Below are 24,783 nucleotides of genomic sequence, written 5' to 3'. Positions count from 1 at the left end.
CATTTTTTTATTTTGGGGGGGTTTGTTATTTTATTAGGGGGCTTAGATTAGGTGTAATTAGCTTAAAATTGTTGTAATATTTTTTAAATGTTTGTAACCTATTTTTTTATTTTTTGTAACTTAGCTTTTTTTATTTTTTGTACTTAAGTTAGTTTATGTAATTGTATTTAATTGTAGTTATTTGTAGGTAATTTATTTAATTTATTTAATGATAGTGTAGTGTTAGGTTTAATTGTAACTTAGGTTAGGATTTATTTTAAAGGTAATTTTGTATTTCTTTTAGCTAGGTAGTTATTAAATAGTTAATAACTATTTAATAACTATTCTAACTAGCTAAAATAAATACAAAGTTACCTGTAAAATAAATATAATTCCTAAAATAGCTACAATGTATATTATTAATTACATTGTAGCTATCTTAGGGTTTATTTTACAGGTAAGTATTTAGTTTTAAATAGGAATAATTTATTTAAGTATAGTGTAGTGTTAGGTGTAATTGTAACTTAGGTTAGTTTTTATTTTACAGGTAAATTTCTCTTTATTTTAAAGACCATGTAGGTCCAAAACGTCGCCTTTTTATGGTTGTTGTACCTTAATAAAAATAATTTTTCACCTTTAAGAAGCAAGATTGTACTGTGGTGCTGTTACACTTTGTATATATGGACTGTATCCTTTGGAGTGTGGCTGATACTCCACAGTGACGGGCACACAGGTTTAAAGCTATTATTTAAATTTATGGTGCTGGGCTCTAACTACCTATCTTTTATATATCTAATATTTGATTGTTATAATAAGCCAGAATGCCATATTTCTCTCGATGTGTTAAATAAAGTGTATATTTTTCAAGCTAGATTAAAGTCTTTTATTTTGGAAATCTATTTCATTTAAAAGGGGGATCAAAACAGAAATGTTATATCTGTATGTTGATGTCAAAATAAATTATAATAAAATGTACATTATGAATGCATATCCATAAATTAAGAATTGTGGTCAGCATCACTTAAGGATTATCAATATAAAAAAAAATCTTTTAGTAGAAATGACATTAATAAATAAAGAAGAAAAAAAACATTTTAATGACATTCTTTTTATTATGATAGATATGATTTATGAATGTCATAAAACTTAAATAAATAAGATAACTTTAAAAATAAGTCAGAATGAGAAAACAGCCCCTTTGGAGCCATCTGACAAGGTGACATAGTGCATCACAGTCCTTGGAGGGAGTTGACAAGGGCCAACAAAGGCCAACACAGCCCATTTGGAGCCATCTGACAAGGTGACATAGTGCATCACAGTCCTTGGAGTGAGTTGACAAGGGCAAACAAAAGCCAACACAGCCCCTTTGGAGCCATCTGACTAGGTGACATTGTGCATCACAGTCCTTGGAGGGAGTTGACAAGGGCAAACAAAGGCCAACACAGCCCCTTTGGAGCCATCTGACAAGGTGACATAGTGCATCACAGTCCATGGAGGGAGTTGACAAGGGAAAACAAAGGCCAACACAGCCCCTTTGGAGCAATCTGACAAGGTGACATAGTGCATCACAGTCCTTGGAGGGAGTTGACAAGGGCAAACAAAGGCCGACACAGCCCCTTTGGAGCCATCTGAAAAGGTGACATAGTGCATTACAGTCCTTGGAGGGAGTTGACAAGAGCAAACAAAGGCCAACATGACCCCTTAGTAAAAATCTGACAAGGTGAAATAGTGCAACAGGCACAACAATAAAAGCAAAATAGGCCAAAAGGCAACAAATAGTAACAACCAAATAACAAAATGTGGATGGAGGAGTTATATGTGCTCCCTTGGGCCAGCTCCGGATCCTCCACTTACTGCGGCATAAGCATTACCTTCATCGTCTTGCTCATCTCCAGGTGCTGCTTCATGCATTGCCTCTAACTGTACTATTCTGGCTATAGTCAGGCGATGAAGCCGCAGCTGGAGATGCATGGTGTCATGCATCCTTCCCAGCAACTGATTGGAACTCAGCATGGTCTGCTCAATCCTTGCCAGAGCCTCTAGCGTCAACCATGACCTAAACCAAATTTAAAAAAAAAAAAAAAATTAATAATAATTACAGAACATAATAAAAATAGAGCAAAGAGACATTGTACTAATTAAAATACAAATCATTATTATAATAAAATATGCTATAGAGAAGAAGAATTACACATTAAATATATTCTTCATAGATAAACCATTAAGATATTAAGAAAAATCAAAACCCTATCAATCTGAAAATCTTTGGTTTATGACACACTGTGAAAAGGGTGTTGATAACAAATAAAAAATATTGGCATACATAATATATCCAACATCTAGGCAATATCCTTTAGATATTAGAAAATGAGTATGTTGATTTCAACATTTACATTAATCAAATAAAGAAAAGGTTTATAAAAAACATTTTCTATTAAAAATCAATGTATGTATAATAAGATCAGTATAATGTCCCTTTAACAATGTATGTTCTAATGTTGATTTGTTATGATACTTACATCGGTGGCTGGGAAGGACAATCCGACACCCAGGACAATGAAGGTGGGGATTAGAGTAAAAGTGTTGTTGGGGAGGGATGGGGCGAGGTGGGGGATTGGGTTCCTTCTCCGGTGGAGCCTGCACAGCTGGGGAGTCATGGACTTGGGGATTTGGTGGCTGTGAAGGTGGGGTAGAAGCAGGACGAGCAAAATGGGGAGAGCGGCGAGGGAGGGCAGGTATTTTTTGGGGGAAAGGGCCGGGAGAGGGGTCAGGAGGGGAAGGGCCGCGAGAGGGGTCAGAACGGGAAGGACCGGGAGAGGGGTCAGTACGGGAAGGGCCGCAAGAGGGGTCAGAATGGGAAGGGCCAGGAGAGGGGTCAGGAGAGGGGTCAGGACGGGAAGGGACGGAAGGCTGATGCCCAGAAGTGGAAGTTCCATCTGAAATATATAATACAATTTTATAAATACATATATTAAATGAAAATATATTATTATCTTGAGAGAAATCAATATTCACCATCATTTAAAATATGTATTGTTGTTCTCATAAAATATTTATACAAAGTCACAATGACTATGCTTAAAGGTATTTATTTATTTGAATCAAGTATAATTAATAATAATATGTAATTGATTTAAGAAATTTGTGGAGAGAAATATTTCTGTATTTAATGTACTTATAATGTCCCCAACACAATTAAACCCTATACTTCGGGTGGAAAAATATTATTTCCTCAATCACAATAATAAAGGTGGGGGGTGCTCAATATCCTGTTCTAAACATGGAAAAATGTAGGAAGGAAAAATGGATATACCAGAGCACTCAAAGTGAACTATTAAGGATTGATTCACAATGTGAGTTGGAGTGCAGGACAGGGTATTATAAATAAAACATAACTTTTAATAATGTCCAAGTAAAAATAGTAAATGATAGTGATAAACATTCACACAGTGTAGTGTATATTAAAATCAATTAAAAAAGGGGATGAATGCTGAAGTGCCAAGTGGTGGCCATACAAAATATGTCAAGTGGGTAATTCTCAATCAAAAAGCACTATATAGTGCTTAGCAATAGCAACCAAACTAATTCAATAAGAAAAGGAAGTTACACTTCCACAGAATATGATGCTGAGTGCAGTGCTCAGCCGTAGTTAGCTTCTATTAAGTTCACACACTCTGTACACAATTACCATTACACGATAGAGTTGAACTAGTGAATCTAGGAGTAGATTGAGTGACTTAAACCGCTAACTTGTATATGTTGCTATTGTACAATTATACCCACAAGAAGGGTGTGTGTGGTGGGTGAGTCTGGCAAGGGTGTACCACAATATGCTCGCGGATTGCACACGGAACTAATCTAAAAAGAGGATTGACCTCACAACAATTATCTAGCTAGTGCAATGCTGGAGCGGTACTACACCTTGTCAGAATCCCATACTAATCCCATACTTAGTGTAATGTAGTGAGAAAGGGTACTACTAGAGAAGCCCAAAAAATCGGCTTGTTAGCTTAGAAGGAATACTTCTGGAAAGCGTTTCAACATTACGGTCCAATATTCACAATTATACACACACACGCTATATTAAGTTTTCAGCATTCATAAGGAGCGCCTGATGCACATTTCGCCACCTCCGTGGCTTTCTCAAAGGCTAACCCGTCCTGCCTCAACTCGAGCGGTTAAATACCGCTCAGAGCCAATCACGGGTGAGTAATCGCGCACACCCACTAACGGCTGGCCAATCACTAGTCAGCTACCCCATTGGGTAGAGGTATGTCACATGACTTGTCATCCTGATGCAGATGGGCGTGACTCATCACGCAACTATACATCAGCATAGACGGATAATATTTGTTTAGGGAGCGATATATATCAAACAAATACCAGTCAAATCCTTTTATCACCAGTCGCCATAGTGATCAAACATAACAACTTTGCTTCAAGTCCAGTCATCTACATTTAGTTAGCATATGACGAATAAAAGGGGGGAAGTCTGAACATAAGTTAGAGTATTAACACTGATATGTAGTTCCATCTATTGTTCTCCTGGTAATGAAACTGAAATAATGACATACGGCTGTGTATCTCCCATTAGCACTGATATAAAAAATATAGAATTTCTTATATATATGTAAATTGCCAGGAAATTACTATATATCTGATTGAACTAATGTTACTGGTGTTATGCCCTCAGATATTCGTTAATGAAGTCTGCTGATAAGACAATTTACAAATAAAGGATTTTATCACGATCAAGATTTCAGGATTAGCTGTTGTAAGTGAACCAAAGTAACTCCTATTTAATCGCAGCACTTCGCATGTCTGCGAACTAGTGACAATAAATAAATACTATATAGTTGATACTCAATCAAAACCACTCTCCTATACAGAGACGTATTGAGTTGACTACGTAACATATAAGGGCTATCAGTAATAAATCCTATATTGTAGTTGTGGCTGATGGTATGTATAGGGCCAGGAATTCAGCCAACACCATTTAGATCACAGGTGTAGCAAAGTCTTGAACTACACAGGTCTAGATAGAGATAGATTCACTAGTTCAACTCTATCGTGTAATGGTAATTGTGTACAGAGTGTGTGAACTTAATAGAAGCTAACTACGGCTGAGCACTGCACTCAGCATCATATTCTGTGGAAGTGTAACTTCCTTTTCTTATTGAATTAGTTTGGTTGCTATTGCTAAGCACTTTATAGTGCTTTTTGATTGAGAATTACCCACTTGACATATTTTGTATGGCCACCACTTGGCACTTCAGCATTCATCCCCTTTTTTAATTGATTTTAATATACACTACACTGTGTGAATGTTTATCACTATCATTTACTATTTTTACTTGGACATTATTAAAAGTTATGTTTTATTTATAATACCCGGTCCTGCACTCCAACTCACATTGTGAATCAATCCTTAATAGTTCACTTTGAGTGCTCTGGTATATCCATTTTTCCTTCCTACATTTTTCCATAATATGTAATTGATCCTTGAAACTCTGATTGTTCACTGGTATTTTTCATGGAACGTTTGATCAATACATTAAAAACCATATTTTTCAAAGTCAACATTATGTTCTAATCTTTATGATTTTATAATATGATATTTCTCTTTTTGATAATATATCAGTACGCATGTATGCATTTGAGATTGAAACCCCATAGAGTTCTTTTAGACACATGCTCGTGGATTGACTTAAGAGACTCAAACAATTGGATAATATGGGAGTGTGTAAAATGATCATATCTAAATGGCCACACCACATAGCCTTTGAAACAAGATAATCGCTGATTACCATATTGATTAAGATGATTTCCTTTGTAATCTTAAATATAAATATTTTAAAGGGACACTGAACCCACATTTTTACTTTGGTTATTCAGATAGAGCATGCAATTTTAAGCAACTTTCTAATTTACTCCTATTATTAATTTGTCTTGGTTCACTTGCTATCTTTATTTGAAAAATAAGTCATCTAAGCAATTTGTTTTGTTCAGCACGCTGGACAGCATTTGTTTCAAATTTATCAAAAAAGGATCTAAGACCAGATTTAGATACGCAAGTAACCTCTACTATAGTGGGATTATTCATTCTATCTCCATCTAGTACCCGGAGGACACTAAACTTTGTTATTTAAATACTAGTTGTGTGCCAAGTTTGGAAAGCCTATTCTGTATCTATAAAGATGGCGGCCATTTTACCACCCTCGTGAGACCACAGTTGTTATGACTGACATCCAACAGATATTTGCTGAGATCAGTAGTCTTTTAACCCATCATCACAATACATTTGCTGCAGCTTTGATTAGAGATGTGGATCCAGTGGAGGATTTCGACAGTGATATCTCCGGACCCAGCTGAGGTAAACATTACTTGCGGGGATGCTTTGGGGCCCCAGCATCCTCCGCATATTTCTGGTTTTGTATCAGCTGAGGCTGAGATATATTGTGAGGCTGAGGGGATCAACACTGAGCTTCCATTTCCAAGCGCAGTCCTAAAGAACCAAACAGGAGAGGATGTTGCCCAAATAGATGTTACGGGAAACAAGGAAAGCCAAGGGTCTTGAGTGATCTCAAAGTGCTTTGACGCTATTAGCACTATCCGCCATCTCTACGTCCACAGTGTTTCTCTAATGGGCCTAAAAAAAAAGACGGCATCACAAAAAACTCTCTCTTACATGGAGGCAGCGTTACTTACTTCATCTCCCCTGGCATAAAATCTTTGAGGCAGATGAGTTATGGGTGAATCTCCTTTTTTTTTTTTTTTTTTTCATGGTTCCAATGAAGGTGACTGATCTGTAACTGTTATATCAGAAAAATGCTGGATTCCACTTATAGGTTTTCCACGGATCTGCTCATTTTAGAATTTGTGGTAACTGAATGGTTTACTGGCTTTCTTAACAATGTGTGATATGCTTATTTTTGTATATTCATATATGTTGTTGGTGTGTTATATGTCCTTCCTAGGTTGCTGTCATGATCTATGTTATACTTTTTTATTTTCTAGAGCACCTAATTTTATAAGAAACTACATATATGTGTAAATGACCTAGGATTTCACCTTCTGCTTACATTTTGATTGTGTTCCTCCCTGTTATAAAATTTTGCGATAGCTCAAACTTTAAATATTTTATAGCAGTTTCCCACTGGATTTTGGAGGGAGCAGCTATTCTATAACAAGGTCATCCTCATTATTAGATTTATCCCACATTACTACTAATATTATAGGTTCCTAATACTGGTGCTTTTTCAATGGGTGTTTTTTAATATAGATTTATCCTCTTGGGAGTATAATATCTTTTGGGACAAGTGTACTAGATTACATACTTTCAGATTAATAACTCAGTGATTTAATAATGTGGTCTAGTTTATGTCGGGACAAAGTAACCACCTTATGTTATAACTGGAGTCTGACGGCCTCTGACTATGGTAGCTTATTATTAGCTACATATGTACTCTCTAAAATGATAATATAGCTGCTGGCCCTTTTACCATCCCCCCCCCAAAAAAAAAACTAAATTTACTCTAAACTAAATAAATTAGGTTCAGAGACTGAATATGCGGTTTCCCTCGCAAAATACCTGAAAAATAATCAATATATATTTTTATATTTTGAAGCCAGAACCCCATGCGTGTATATTTTTTTAATATAATATTACTGTGTACTTTCTAAAAACAATGTTAGGCTTTTACATTTCAAGTTACATGGCGGTTTTAACTTAGCATGATAAAAGTTTTATTATTTTTCTTCCCACATTACAAATGACTTATATATAACATTCCTGTATTAAGGTGGGAAAATATTGTTTCACATATGTTTAGTATGAAAACATTTATGTCCACTATGTTATCAACCTTACATGCTATTAAGATATGGTAATATATTTGCAATGTTTATCTGTTCTCAAACCAACAGGTTGTTTATGTAAAGTTTATACTTGGGGGCCCATTTAACAATCTCCGTAGGGAACTTGTGGTCCCGTGTTTCTGGCGACGTCAAACTCGCCAGAAAAAGCAGTTATGAAGCCTAAGTCTAAAGACCGCTGCTCCATAACCCTGTCCGCCTGCTCTGAGCAGGCGGACAGGAATCGCCAGAAATCAACCCGATCGAGTACGATCGGGTTGATTGACATCCCCTTGCTGGCAGCCGATTGGCCGCGAGTCTGCAGGGGGCGGCGTTGCACCAGCAGCTCTTGTGAGCTGCTGGTGCAATGCTGAATACGGAGAGCGTATTGCTCTCTGCATTCAGCGAGGTCTTGCAGACCTGATCCACAGTGTCGGATCAGGTCCGCAAGACCTTTCTTAAATAGGGGCCTTGTTGTCTTCTATGATATTTCCCTATAAAAGGTTCCTATAGAGAGTTAGGTCTAAGAGAGGTTATCAATGTTTCTTGAGGGAAATATTTACCTTAAAAAGAAAGAAAAATTATTTTATAAAAGTTATTTATGTATTTTTTTAGTGTACATCTGGTGGAAAAGTAGGGTGAATGAGAAAAATCTATGATTTTGAGAAATGTCATCTTTCATGTATGTTCAGTTATGCTTGATATGTTTTTCTTAGCATTTTTCTTTTTCTTTTTTTTTTCGGACAAATCCTTGCTATTTGGATTTATTTATTTTCTGTACACCAGTATGCTAGATGTAATTTGTCTTCATTTGTATTCATTGGTTTTGTATTATTTTTTGAACCTCAATAAAAAAAAACTATTAAAAAAAAAAAAAAAAAAAAAAAAAAAATAACATTATTCTAAACTATTTTAAAAAATATCTTTTGAAACGTGAAGACTAGACCACTAATATGAAAAATAAATTAATTATTTCATCAAGGTGAGTGGAAAGAAAATGATGTCTTTCACATGTCAGATTCCTTAAAATATTAGACAGCCAATTCGTATCATATTAATCTATGGCATATATACAAATAACTATTATATAATAATACAGACAGACAGGGCCGCCACTAGAAATTTTGGGGCCCCTGACTCAACCATTGATCAGGCCCCCCCCCCTCCTTTGACATGTGCAATTTTTGACCAAGTGACTAAAATGTATATGCACTTTATTCTTAATTGTCTATTTAAACTTGGAAATGTTGTAAAGGTAGTAACATACACAGACACACTCATACACTGAAACACACAAACATACTCACACATAAGGATTCACATATAGACACTCTAGCAGACACGCAAAGAAACACACTCAGACACAGAAACCCAAACAGACACTTAGCACTTGTTTACATTGACCTGACAAGTAATGAGGTAAACTACAGTTTTGTAAAAAAAGGAGATTTAGAAAACAAAATATGGAGTTCTGATTATCTTTTTGTAAAGGAAGATGACAACTAAATTATGACAACAGCATGCAGTGGCTGAAAGGAAGGGCCCTGAACTGCCTAAACAATAATTTAAAGGTTAAATGGTAGAGTGGTTACTTCCGGAAAGGTCTTGTTAGTCTCAAAGTCTGTAGAAAGATGTGAATAATTAGTAGTAAGGTCAAAATGTCCTAAAAAGGAACAGACAATGGACACACAAACTCAAACTTGCACATACACCCAAGGAAACGCAGACAGAGACAGCCTCAGAAAACACACAAAGACATATAGACACATACACACACAGAGACACCCACAGAAAACACACAAAGACATACACACACACACACACACACAGAGAGACAACCACATGAAAAACACAGAAAGACATACATACACACACCCTCACTGAGACATCCACAGAAAACACACAAAGACATACACACACCCTCACAGAGACACCCACAGAAAACACAGACATACATACATACATACACACAAACACCCTCACAGAAACACCCATAGAAAAAGCTCAAAGACATATGCACACACCCTCACAGACATCCACAGAAAATGCACAAAGACATACACACGGTAACACCCACCCTCACAGAGAGACCCACAGATAAAAAATACATACACATAGAGACACAAACCAAAGCACAAAGACATAAACACATACACCCACAGAAACACTCACAGGAGGAAACATTTATGCACCTTGCATCCCCTAAATCAACAGTGTGTGGCATGCATGATAAAAAAATGCAGAAATTAAGAGATCACTTTTTAAAGAATCATATTTGTAAATGTGCAAACAAAAATAATTCTGTGAATTCAAAATTGTACATTAATTTTTTTTTTTTTTAGTTCTTGACTCATGGGGCCCCCCCTGGCTCATTGGGCCCCTGACAGGAGTCACCCCTGTCACCCCCTGATGGCGGCCCTGCAGACAGACAACACTTTGAATAACAACTGGAGACAATTAGAGCATAATACATGTAGCACATATATCTATTTGTGCAATGTACAGTAATCTGGTTTCTGACACAACACATATTGATCACAATGCAAGATATAAGATATATTTTAAACTATGGCATCATGGTGCTGTTAGGATTTACTTATATATAAAGGTAGTCTGAGAGGGAAAGATGTGATTTAAATCACAGTATTGTTTCATCAAAATAGTGTAATGATTAAGAAAGATATTTTTATCTATAGATAAATTCAATATCAATATTTGAGAATGTCACTCTAAAGGAATTATCTATTCCATATGTTGATGTAATGAATCGGAGATAGCATGCAATTTCAATCAAATATATATTTTCATCCTATCATCATGAATCTTTAATTCTCCTTCTCTCTTAATGATAAGAAGAAAATATCAACGCATATGAGATGTATATTTATATATTCTGCACATGTGTAAAAATGTGTTAGTGTTGTCTAAATGTAGCCACCAACTGTCAAGCACTACCCAGGTGCAGAATACAAAATGGGAAAGATCCTAATATTAAATTCAAATGAAGATAGCAAGAATCAGAGGAATATCTTCGAATACTAATAAATTGAGATTTGGATTACAATGGAATTTGATCTCTGAATCATGATTCTTCTATTTAAATCCTTTTGAAATCGAATTAGAGGATATATGTTAATATAGATCAATGTGAATGGATTAGGCAATGGTAAGTCCAAATTTGTAAGCCAAAAGTAAATTATAATGACACATACCAGAATGGGACAAACCCGGGCTAGAGGGTCCAGCACCAACATCCATCTCTGTAAAATATTCAATCAGGATTGGATATCATTAATACAAATCAGAACTTTGACACTAACAATCATACATTGTTTTTCAAATTGACAAAGTTAAACATTTTAATTCTTCACGTGAGTTCATGGTTTTCAAAAATGTATTTATAAAGAGATCTTGTATTTTTATTTTCAATCTTTTATGTTGTTGACTGTCCCTTTAAGTCATTTAATGTCTTCTTGCATTGTCATCAATTGTTAGACATTGAGCGTTCAATTTTTATTTTTATATTGCTAGTATAGCTTTTGTAATTTAGAAGATTGAAAATCAGGATACTGTATTCTTCACATTTATACTAATTAATGTATACATCTGACCAACATTTCTAAAGTAATGCCACTGTTACAGCAAACCCATGTTCACATCTCTGCGCAATTATATCTTCCATGATGATTGCGCAATAATTAAAAGCGTAATTGCGCATCCGTGATTATGAATTGGTTTGGATCAAGTAGAGTGATGAGTTTAATTTTTAAATCTTTAGAATATATCTACAATTGTGTGTATCACAACATTCCAACAGGATCATTGTAAAGATTGAATGATACAAAATAATATTTCAAACTTTTGTATGAATCGATATTCAATGTATGAAATGGTGGAGGATAGGGATTTCACGGATGCGCAATTCCATTTTAGCTCTGTGATGCATATTCGGGAGAGCGCAAGAAAGCGCATTATTCCTATTTGATGTGTGATGAATCTAAATTCAGATGTCTACCATCATATGTAACGTCTGTTGTGAGATCTATATAGGTTGAATATATGACTATATACACATTGCTTAAATATATACTCCATTATTAATATATTATATGAAGTCTGATATTTACCTGGTTCAACCTCTGTAGTGCCTTCTCCCAGGTCACCGATTGGAGCTGCACTGGCCTCCGGGTTGGGAGTTTCAGAGCCAGCAGCTGGGGACTGTGAACGGGCCGAGGAGCAGGCGGAAGCAAATCTGCGGGGGAAACAGAGATTGAGGGTTAATACTAGAATAGGTTTATTGTGTTGTGGGCTATGGTGGTTTAGGGGTTAATACTAGAATAGGTATATTGCGTTGTGGGCTATGGCGGTTAAGGGGTTAATAGACTTTATTAGTTATTGCGGTGGGGGATTGCGGTTGACAGATAGATAGACATTGCGCATGCGTTAGGTGTTAGTTTATTTTTGCAGGCATTTTCGGGAGTTACGGTGCTCCCATACTCAGCGCAAGGCTTGCTACGACTGCCTTTTATGGCGAGGTAAAAATGGAGTAAGATTTCTCCATTTTCGCAATGTAAGTCCTTGCGCTGGATATTGGATACCGATTTACAACGCGGTCCCATGTTAGCCTACGGGAGTAATAATTGCGAGCGACGGGTTAAATATACGCGCGTAACTTGTATGCTACTCCGTATATGTAATACCAAAATCGCATAAAATCTGGAGCCGGAGGATTTTGCGGGCGACGATGCATATGTAATGGGGCCCCATAAGCCTATGCATATAGTTTGTGCAAACTTAGGATAACATGAGAATGAACCATATGTGATTATTAAAGTCTATTTTTATTTTAGATTGAAATCTGCTCTTTCTGAATTAATGGAAGATTAACTTATGGTTGCATTTCCCTTTCACTACAAATGAAATAGCCATCACAAGCTATTAACTAAAAATACATAGTTGACATAATAACCAATATTCTAATAGTAAATATGCAATGGGATATTTTCTAAATAAATATGCAGTCATGTCTAAATATGATAATATATTTGAATCAATGAGTGTATACCCAGTAGAAGGTTATATACATTTAAAGAGACAGTAAACCATAAATATATATTTACTTTAACCCCTTAACGACCAAGGACGTACGCCATACGTCCTCAAAAAAAATACACTTAACGCCTGAGGACGTATGGCGTACGTCCTCGGTCTGGAAAGCAGCTGGAAGCTATCCTGCTTGCTTCCAGCTGCTTTCCGGTTATTGCAGTGATGCCTCAACATCGAGGCATCCTGCAATAACCCCCCTTGGCCATCCGATGCAGAGAGAGCCACTCTGTGGCCCTCTCTGCACCGGACATCGATTGCCGGTTTCGTTGGTGGGTGGGAGCCAGTCTGGGAGGCGGGTGGGCGGCCATCGATGGGCCGTATGATGTGGAGGGGGGCGGGATCGTGGGCGGGAACGCCAGGGGCGCGCGCGGGTGCACGCGCATGCACGAGGGGGCGCGCGCACAGGTAGGTAGCGGGTGGGAACCGCTACACTACAGAAAAATGATGTGAGAAAAGTGGCAGTGAGGGCCAAAAATATCTAAAGTATGTTGATCTAAGAGATCTGGGAGGGGGTGGGGGGTTGGTCTTTTGGGGGGGGGCAAGCTACACTACAGAAAAATATTTTAAAAAAGAATAAAAACAAATGTTTTACTATAAACTGGGTACTGGCAGGCAAAGATGGCTACTAATGAGTTAGAAAGGGATGGGTAAAGACCTGTTTGGGGGGTATCAGGGAGGTTGGGGGCTAAGGGGGGATCCTCCAGAGCAGCATATGTAAATATGCCTTTTTTAAAAAAATTTTTTATCAAGGATAGCTTTTTTTTTTTAGTACTGGCAGACTTTCTGCCAGTACTTAACATGGCGGGGACAATTGTGGGGTGGGGGAGGGAAGAGAGCTGTTTGGGAGGGATCAGGGGGTGTAATGTGTCAGGTGGGAGGCTAATCTCTACACTAAAGCTAAAATTAACCCTGCAAGCTCCCTACATGCTACCTAATTAACCCCTTCACTGCTAGCCATAATACACGTGTGATGCGCAGCGGCATTTAGCAGCCTTCTAATTACCAAAAAGCAACGCCAAAGCCATGTATGTCTGCTATTTCTCAACAAAGGGGATCCCAGAGAAGCATTTACAACCATTTGTGCCATAATTGCACAAGCTGTTTGTAAATGATTTCAGTGAGAAACCTAAAATTGTGAAAAATTTTACTTTTTTTTTATTTAATCGCATTTGGCGGTGAAATGGTGGCATGAAATATACCAAAATGGGCCTAGATCAATACTTAGGGTTGTCTACTACACTACAATAAAGCTAAAATTAACCCTACAAGCTCCCTACATGCTCCTTAATTAACCCCTTCATTGCTGGGCATAATATACGTGTGGTGCGCAGTGGCATTTAGCGGCCTTCTAATTACCAAAAAGCAACACCAAATCCATATATGTCTGCTATTTATGAAAAAAGGGGATTCCAGAGAAGCATTTACAACCATTTGTGCCATAATTGCACAAGCTGTTTGTAAATAAATTCAGTGAGAAACCTAAAGTTTGTAACAAAATGTGTGAAAAGTGAACAATTTTTTTTATTTGATCGCATTTGGTGATGAAATGGTGGCATGAAATATACCAAAATGGGCCTAGATAAATACTTTGGGATGTCTTCTAAAAAAAAATATGTACATGTCAAGGGATATTCAGGGATTCCTGGAAGACATCAGTGTTCCAATGTAACTAGCGCTAAGTTTGAAAAAAAGTGGTTTGGAAATAGCAAAGTGCTTCTTGTATTTATTGCCCTATAACTTGCAAAAAAAGCAAAGAACATGTAAACATTGGGTATTTCTAAACTCAGGACAAAATTTGGAAACTATTTAGCATGGGTGTTTTTTGGTGGTTGCAGATGTGTAACCGATTTTGGGGGTCAAAGTTAGAAAAAGTGTGTTTTTTTCCATTTTTTCCTCATATTTTATATTTTTTTTATAGTAAATTATAAGATATGATGAAAATAATGGTATCTTTAGAAAGTCCATTTAATGGCGAGAAAAACGGTATATAATATGTGTGGGTACAGTAAATGAGTAAGAGTAAAATTACAGCTAAACACAAACACTGCAGAAATGTAAAAATAGCCTTGGTCCCAAACGGTCAGAAAATAGAAAAGTGCTGTGGTCATTAAGGGGTTAAAGGGACATGAAACCCAAAATTTCTCTTTTGTGATTCAGAGAGAGAATACAATTTCAAACAAATTTCCAATTTACTTCTATTATTTAATTTGCTTCCTTCTCTTGTTATCCTATGATGAAAGGTTTATCTAAGCAAACTCAGGAGCAACAGAGAACCTAGGTTCTAGATGTTTATTGGTGGTTACATATATATCGATTGTGATTGGCTCACCCATGTGTTCAGTTAGAAACCATTAGGACATTGCTGCTCCTTCAACAAATGATACCAAGAGAATGAAACAGATTAGATATTAGAAGTAAATTAGAAAGTTGTTTAAAATTGTATACTCTGAATCATGAATGAAAATATTTGGGTTTCATGTCCCTTTAATACACATTCTACATTTTGTCATACTCAATCCTGTTATATGAATATACATTTGACCTGTGTGAGGATGTTGTATGTAAAGTGTCCACTTATCTCCCTCCTTTGATGGAGCTTTTTAATGATTCAATGAAGACTCTTAAAGGGACAGTATACTATAATATTTGGATCACTTAATGTGTTTCCAATTCCTTATTATTTTATTAGCAGCAGAGTATAATGTATGAAATTAAATATTTCCTGTTTGTCTACGAATTATTATTTTGAAGCCACAACAAAATATATTTCTTTCTATTGACACAATAACACAATAACTCCACGGATCATCTAATTACAATTGGGAATACCACTCCTGCCCAGCAGGAGGCGGCAAAGAGCACCACAGCAAAGCTGATAAATACCACCTCCCCTTCCTCCCACTCCAGTCATTCTCTTTGCCTACGTTAGATCAAGGAAGTGGTAAAGTTAGGTGTTAGTAAAAAGATCTTCAATCAAGAGTTTATTATTATTCTTTTTTAAAAGTAGTACAAGTTTGTGCTGCTTTGATCTAGGCTGTAGCCGTAGTCCATATCAGTCTCTTCAGCAGTGGTGGCTTTAGAGCAATGGGAACTTGTGGGACATAATTCTCACTGCGCCTCCCATGTAATTTATGCTGCCCTAATCCTGATAGTCTGAATAGCATTACGCAGACCTTATCCTTTATCCACAGGGCTATGTGAGGGAGAGGATCTCTCAAACCTGGTGAAGCTGCCTTGCTGTCTGGCAGATTTAAGAGGTAAGTGCTGACTTTTATTCTGGGTTTGGTTAATAGAATCTCAGAGAAAGTGGAGCACTTTATTTCCTTGGGACAAATGCCTACAATAGATCATAGATTTATGACAGCACTTTTTTAAGCAGGCATTGGGGCGGTTAGACTAATAAGTAGAAGGCTCTGTGTTTGGTGGTTTTTCACTTCTCCCGGTGGCTTAACTTTAACATAAGAAGCCGACCAGGAGATTACTTTTTGAAACGCACACGATGGGCGGAACTATGTGTGGTGCCAATTCGGATTGCGCCCTACTATCTTAGCACTTCCTGTTGTTGGAAGGAACCAGAGATAAAGTCCTCAGAGTGTTTCTTGGAGAACGCTTGAACACATGCGTTAAGATTGGATAGCGGTTTGTAATAACTTCTAAACAGCTGAGGTCCGGATCTTCTACTGAGGGGACTGTACCATTTCAGAAGGGCAGGGAGGCACCTCAGCAAAGGTAAGCTGAGGTGTAGAGGTGTTCTGCAATATTTGTGTAACTAGTTAGTCTTCTGCATACAAAAGTAAAAAAAGTTACGTTTTAAAATTTAAAGAGACAGTAACTTTTTTTTTCTGTCTTATTAAGAATTTCAGTGTTTCATTTGATAATTTGATCCATTGTGAGTCAGAATGGACCAAGAGGCCCTGCAAAATGTCACTTGTTCATTATGTTTTGATGCCAATGTTGAACCACCAATACCTTTCTGTTCCTCATGTATTGAGAGAACTTTAAATTACAGAGATAGACTCTTTTCAGAGCCAACATTTTATAAGGCGGATGTTGTTCAGGAGTCTAATGACAATGTTCAATATATGCCGCAGCTTTCTCCTCAAGCGTCCCAATGTTTGCCGCCCACACATGCAGTGCCCTGCGCTTCCTCTTTAACTCCTACTGGGGTTACGTTACAAGACATCGCTTCTCTTATGTCTTCCACAGTTTCTGATGCATTGTCTGCTTTTCCCATGTTGCAAGGAAAGCGCAAGAGAAAGAGTAGACATTCAGTAGGTGAGGTTACTGATGCAGTTGTTGCTATTTCAGATACCTCCTCACTGAAGCCTGAGGAGGAGGATCTTTCGGTAGCATCTGAGGGTGAGATCTCAGATTCTGACAATGTAATTCCTCCTGCTGATACTGAAGTTGTATACTTCAGGTTTAAGCTTGAACACCTCCGTCTGTTACTTAAGGAGGTTTTAGCTACATTGGACGACAACAATACTATGGTCGTAGTACATCCGAAGAAATCCAGTAAGCTAAACAAATATTTTGAGGTACCTTCCTCAGTAGAGGTTTTTCCTGTACCAGACCGAGCTTCTGAGATCATTTCTAAGGAATGGAAGAGACCGGGTATCCCTTTGTCTCCATCTCCTATATTTAAAAAGATGTTTCCCATAGCTGACTCTATCAAGGAGGCTTGGCAAACAGTACCCAAAGTGGAAGGAGCTGTTTCCACTCTCACCAAGAGAACTACTATTCCCATAGAGGATAGTTGTGCCTTTAAAGATCCTATGGACAAAAGGTTAGAGGGGTTACTCAAATAGATGTATGTACACCAAGGTTTACAATGGCAACCTGCTGTGTGCATTGCTACCATCACTAGTGCTGCGGCATATTGGTTTGATGCGTTGTCTGATGCCATTAGGACAGACACTCCCCTTGATGAGATCCAGGATAGGATAAAAGCTCTTAAGTTAGCTAATTCCTTTATTAATGATGCTTCCCTACAGGTTATTAAACTGGGAGCAAAGATCTCAGGTTTTGCTGTTTTAGCTCACAGAGCCTTATGGTTAAAACCTTGGTCTGCGGATGTGTCATCCAAGTCTAAACTTTTAGCAATTCCTTACAAGGGGAAGACCTTGTTTGGACCGGGTTTGACAGAAATAATCTCTGATATTACGGGATGAAAGGGTCATCTTCTTCCTCAGGATAAGAGAAACAAGCAAAAGGGACATCAGAGTAATTTTCGTTACTTTCACAATTTCAAGGGAAATTCTTCCTCTTCCTCTTCCAAGCAGGATCAGTCTAAAGCTTCCTGGAGACCCAATCAGTCTTGGAATAAGGGAAAACAATCCAAGAAGCCTGCTATTGAATTAAAGACAGCATGAAGGGCCTGCCCCCGATCCGGGACCAGATTTTGTAGGGGGCAGACTTTCCTTCTTTGCTCAGGCTTGGGTTCGAGATGTTCAGGATCCCTGGGCAGTAGACATAGTGTCCCAGCGATACAAAATAGAGTTCAAGAGTTTTCCTCCCAGAGGCAGGTTTCTGCTTTCAAGATTTTCTGTAGACCAGACAAAAAGAGAGGCGTTCTTACACTGTGTAAGAGACCTCTCCAACCTGGGAATGATAGTTCCTGTTCCGATGCAGGAACGGGGTCTGGGGTTTTATTTTAATCTGTTCGTGGTGCCCAAAAAAGAGGGAACCTTCAGGCCAATTTTAGATCTCAAGAGTCTAAACAAATTTCTGAGAGTACCGTCCTTCAAGATGGAAGCTATTCGTTCCATTCTTCCTTTGGTCCAAGAGGGTCAATTTATGACAACGGTGGATATAAAGGACGCTTACCTGCATGTTCCCATTCACAGGGATCATCACAAGTTTCTAAGGTTTGCTTTACTAGACAAACACTTCCAATTTGTGGCTCTTCCTTTCGGTCTTGCCACAGCTCCCAGAATTTTCTCAAAGGTTCTGGGATCTCTGTTGGTGGTGCTCCAATTACGGGACATTGCAGTGGTGCCCTATCTGGACGACATCCTGGTCCAGGCACCATCCTTTCAACAAGCAAGGTCCCACATGGAAATGTTGTTATCTTTCCTGCGATCTTACGGATGGAAGGTATATTTGGAAAAGAGCTCCTTAGTTCCAAATACAAGGGTAATTTTCTTGGGAACCATAATAGATTCCCTATTAATTAAGATTTTTCTGACAGAAGTCAGGAAATCAAAGATTTTTGATTCTTGCCTAGCGCTTCAGTCTGCTCCATGGCCATCAGTGGCTCAGAACATGGAGGTAATCGGGCTGATGGTAGCGGCAATGGACATCATCCTGTTCGCCTGTTTTCACCTCAGACCTCTGCCGTTAGAAATGCTCAGCCAGTGGAAGGGAGATTATGCGGATCTGTCTCCGCGATTACAGCTGGAGCAGGAGACAAAGGATTCTCTTCTTTGGTGGTTGTCTCAGGATCATCTCTCCAAGGGAACCTGCTTTCACAGACCCTCTGGGACTCTCTAAAAGCTCAGGGAACTTGGACTCAGTCAGAGTCTGTTCTGCCCATAAGCTGAGAGCAATCTTCAATGCTCTTCTGACCTGGCCCCAGTTAACCCCAGTTGGACAACATAACTTCAGTGGCTTACATCAATTATCAAGGAGGAACACAGAGTTCCTTAGCCATGACAGAGGAAGCCAAGATAATTTGGTGGGCAGAGACCCACAATTGCTGTCTGTCAGTGATCCATGTCCCAGGGGTGGACAACTAGGAAGTGGACTTCCTGAGCAGACAGACCTTTCACCCGAGGGAGTGGGAACTCCATCTGGAGGTGTTTTCCAGCCTGATCCTCAAATGGGGTCAGCTCGAATTGGATTTCATGGCATCTCGACAGAATGTCAAGCTTCCGAGGTACGGATCGAGGTCAAGGGACCCTCAGGCGGTATTGATAGATGCCCTGGCGGTACCTTGGAATTTCAATCTTGCATACCTATTTCCTCCAATCGCTCTTCTTCCTTGAGTCATTGCTCGAATCAAGCAGGAGAGGGCATCGGTGATCCTGATTGCACCAGCTTGGCCTCGCAAGATTTGGTATGCAGACCTGGTGGACATGTCATCTCTTCCACCTTGGAGACTTCCGTTGAAGAAGGACCTTCTACTTCAGGGGCCCTTCCTTCATCCAAATCTAGTTTCTCTGAAGCTGACTGCTTGGAGATTGAACGCTTAATTTTATCCAAGCGGGGATTTTCAGATTTCGTCATAGAGACCATGATTCAGGCTCGTAAACCTGTGACTAGAAAGGTTTACCACAGGATATGGTGTAAATATTTATATTGGTTTGAATATAAGGGCTATTCTTGGAGTAGAGTACCTTATTTTTCATTCTGATAAGGTAGTTTTACGTACTAAGTTATGGTTTCTCCCTAAAGTAGTTTCTGTCTGCTACATTAATCAGGAGATTGTTGTTCCTTCCTTGTGTTCTAATCCTTCTTTTCAGAAGGAACGGTTTTTGCACAATTTAGACGTGGTACGTGCTCTAAAATTTTACTTACAGGCGACTAAGGATTTTCGTCAGTCTTCTGCTTTGTTTGTGGTTTTCTTGGGAACACGTAAGGGAAAGAAAGCTACGGCTACTTCTCTTTCTTTTTAGCTGACGAGTATCATTTGTTTTGCCTATGAGACTGTTGGACAGCATCCTCCAGAGAGAGTTATGGCTCATTCCATGAGGGCTGTTTCTTCCTCATGGGCATTCAAAAATGAAGCTTCTGTGGAACAGATTTGCAAGGCTGCAACTTGGTCCTCTCTTCACACTTTTTCTAAATTCTACAAATTTGACACTTTTGCCTCGGCTGAGGCCGCTTTTGGGAGAAAGGTTCTTCAAGCAGTGGTGCCTTCTGTTTAGGTTCCCTGTCTTGTCCCTCCCTTATCATCTGTGTACTCTAGCTTGGGTATTGATTCCCGATAGTAATTAGATGATCCGTGGACTCATTGTGCAATTAGAAAGAAAAGAAAATTTATGCTTACCTGATAAATGTATTTATTTCTTGACACGATGAGTCCACAGCCCGCCCTTTTCTTAAGACAGGTTGTTGGTATGTTATAAACTTCAGACACCTCTGTACCTTGTTGCTTCCTTTCTCTCCTTTACTTTGGTCGAATGACTGGAGTGGGAGGGAGGGGAGGTGGTATTTATCAGCTTTGCTGTGGTGCTCTTTACCGCCTCCTGCTGGGCAGGAGTGATATTCCCAATAGTAATTAGATGATCCGTGGACTCATCATGTCAAGAAATAAATACATTTATCAGGTAAGCATAAATTTTCTTTTTTCTTAGCTTGGATAGATAATCTGATCTACTAACTTTAACCCATTGTTTACATATACATACTTCTTATATTTGCAAAACAATCAACCTAAAACATTTTTACTTTGTATTACCTTATATATTGTATGCCCCACTGGGAGTGAAATATCTTATAATGGCTGTGTTCACACAGCTTTGCCTTGAGGCCAAAAACATTATGAATAGGTAAAGATACCATAGGAGAAATAAACTATCTGAAAATAAAAATTAAGGGTAACAGAAATACTTGTAAACAATTTTATACACTCCAGCAGGTAAAGAGGAAAATTGTGAGAAATTATATGTTGAAATATCTATGAGTTAACTGTCCCTTCAAATGACTCCACTAGAGTGAAAAGTCATCAATATGGCATACAATAACTAGCTCTGTCTAAATGTGAAAATAAACTTAGCTATTATGTTTTCTTTAAAGATCATTTAATCTACCTAGGTTACCTTCCAAATAATGATACTATAATAACTAAGCTATATTTATTGTTAGAATATGTTAAACTTAAAAAAAATTATATTAGAATGTGAATATATAAATTAAACTACACTGTCACTTTAATCTAACAAGTTCACCCTACACATTTCTTAAAAGTGACATGTCCAAAGTTGTTATATAGACTTTATACTGTATATATATATATATATATATATATATATATATATATATATATATATATATATATATATATATATATATATATATATATCTATAAATAGAGAATGGGCAGCATGTAGAACAGGATTCTGGTGTAAATCCCAAGCAGAAAAGTAAGCCAGCACCAAAGATAATGAATATCACCTTTTATTGTAGAAAAATCATAACGTTTCGGCCCCAGCAAGGAGGTGTTGGTCACATGAAACAAGTCTCCCAGGACAAGCATAACACACATACCCAAAAGTGCATCTTAAATACCCCCCTAAAACCACTCTAATACGTGGACACAAAAAAAACACCAAAGATCTGAAACAAACAGCTGTGTCTAATTGTCAGATATCGGACACTGCGTGAGTGAAGTCAAACAAAACGTCATCAGGCTGCGGCCTCATGTCTTGCGCATGCGTGGCGACGTCAGAAAGCTAACGGCGGTTCTCATGGTAACCCACAAAAACAAGAGCTCAAAGGCCTGCGGCGTCATCACGTATTCTCAAAATACGGGCAACATAGGCACATACAGGTGTAACCATGGCAACCGTTGCAACAACATACATATATAGGCTCACGTGATAAACCATGATTAAGTCACAAATCCAACTTTGTAGCATCTGTTGTTATCGACCACTCGGAGCAGGAGTCAGCAACCAACTGACAGTCAGATCCCCAACAGTGAGATTTAATTACTCAGTACAACGCTTCCTGTTGCCATAGCAACAGATATAACAGATATGCGGATATCGTGTAAACATAATTGAATGGATGAAAGATAACTATAAAATTAAAAACTATATATACAATAGATCAATAGCAGGGTGTATAGATGTATAACCAACACATATATGCTTGATGTTAGTGCAACATTCCGAATGATATATAAATCAACATATAGTGGTATAAGCCACACAATACTACATCCTACAGACCTGCAACATGAACTATATATAATAGTGTCATAGAAATTAAAAACACAAAGTGCTTCAAGGAATAGGTAGAAGACCCTATGGTAGAAGATGAGAGGAGGGTCAAAGTCATTTATAGCAGCAGCTGTAGTCAATAGTCATATTTAGTCCTTTCAGGGTGATGGTCTCCAAGCATTGAATCCAATGAGACTCCAACTGTAATAGGGCCTTAGCCCGGTCTCCACCCCATCTGGGTTTTGGAATATGGTCAATGAGGATTGTTCTCATGGAGGAGATCGCATGGCCCGCTTGTTGAAAGTGGCGTGCAACAGGTTGGTCGGAAGACCCTTTGTCATAAGCGAGTCTGATGGCTGTTTTATGATTAGCCAATCTTTCTCTTAAGGTGGTGATCATTTTTCCCACGTAGTACATGGAACATGGACAAATAATCAGATACACCACATGATCTGATGTACAAGTCAGTCTGTGTCTTATGAAGAATGTTTTGTTGGTGTGAGGGTGATGGAACTTGTTTCCTACAATCATCCCGTTACAGGTAACACAATTTCCATATCTGTAACAACCTTTTTTCTTTTTCTGTAACCAAGTATCCTTTTGGTAACATCGTACCGGGTTGGTCTGTACCAGCATATCCCTAAGGTTTCATGCCCTCTTGTAAACCATTCTGGGAGATGGCAACTCACCAAATGGAAGAGTAGGATCGGTAGAAACCAGAGGCCAGTGTTGTTCAATCACCTTTTTCACCATATGGGAAGTGATTGTGCTTTCTCACATTGTGTAGTTATCAGCTGTTCTGGATACCCTCTTTCAATAAACTTCTGAGCCATCCCCTCGAGTTGTTTCTTCTTATGAGCCTCCTCTGTGTTGTTTCGGACTATACGCAGGAGCTGGGAGGAACTAACCCCTGATTTCTGATAATTAGGATGGTAACTGTTGTAATGTAATGTGGAATTCTTATCGGTAGGTTTGTTATAAAGTGTGGTATTCAATCTCAAACCAGAACATGTTGTATTTTTATAGATCTCAAGGTCAAGGAAATGTATTCTCTCATTTTCAATATCCAAGTTGAACTGTACAGTAGAATTCAGGGTATTTAAATGATTGAACCATAACTTTAAAGATTCTACATCACCCCTCCACACTAAAAACACATTGTCTATATAAAGTTGATAGAACCTTATGGAGCTCTGTTCTGGAGTCAAGATATGTTCTAGTTCGTACATAGACATATAGATGTTGGCATATGATGGAGCCATATTGGACCCCATTGCCGTGCCCAGTGTTTCTAACCAAACTGAGCTCCAGAAGGTCCATAAAAAATTCTTTCTTTGGTGCTGGCTTACTTTGCTGCTGTGGATACTGTGGGCTTTACACCGGAATCCTGTTCTACATGCTGCCTAATCTCTGGATTTACTTGTGGCCGTGTACAGAGTGGTTGTGGTTGCTGGTGAGTGTGGATCTTATTGCAAATATATATATATATATATATATATATATATATATATATATATATATATATATATAATGTGTTTAAATAAATAAAATAAAATATAGTATGTAAAGATATTTATTTAAAAAAAAAAAAATTCTAACAATAAATCTATACAGTATTCATTTTGGAATTAATCAAAAATGAAAATCTGTAAGAAAAAAAATATTAGATTATGAAATCAATTATGTTTTTTAATGAACACATGAATAAACAAATATTCGGTAAATCTAATAATTGTAAATTCATCTTCTGTCTATGCTCTAACTTATATTGTTTGTTTTGAGATTAAAGCTAGGTTCAGACTTGAGATCTATATATATCTATATCATCTATATCTATCTATACATAATTTTAAATTAATCACATTAAATTGTCTAATCAAGAGTTGACTTACATATTAACATTTAAAATTAGACAAAATAATGCCTAATATCCAATTTTGTTCAAATATTCCTAATT

This window comes from Bombina bombina, chromosome 1, assembly GCF_027579735.1.
Source record: "Bombina bombina isolate aBomBom1 chromosome 1, aBomBom1.pri, whole genome shotgun sequence".
Taxonomy (NCBI): Eukaryota; Metazoa; Chordata; class Amphibia; order Anura; family Bombinatoridae; genus Bombina; species Bombina bombina.
The sequence above is the reverse complement of the archived record's forward strand: the minus strand, read 5'-3'. Positions refer to the sequence as shown.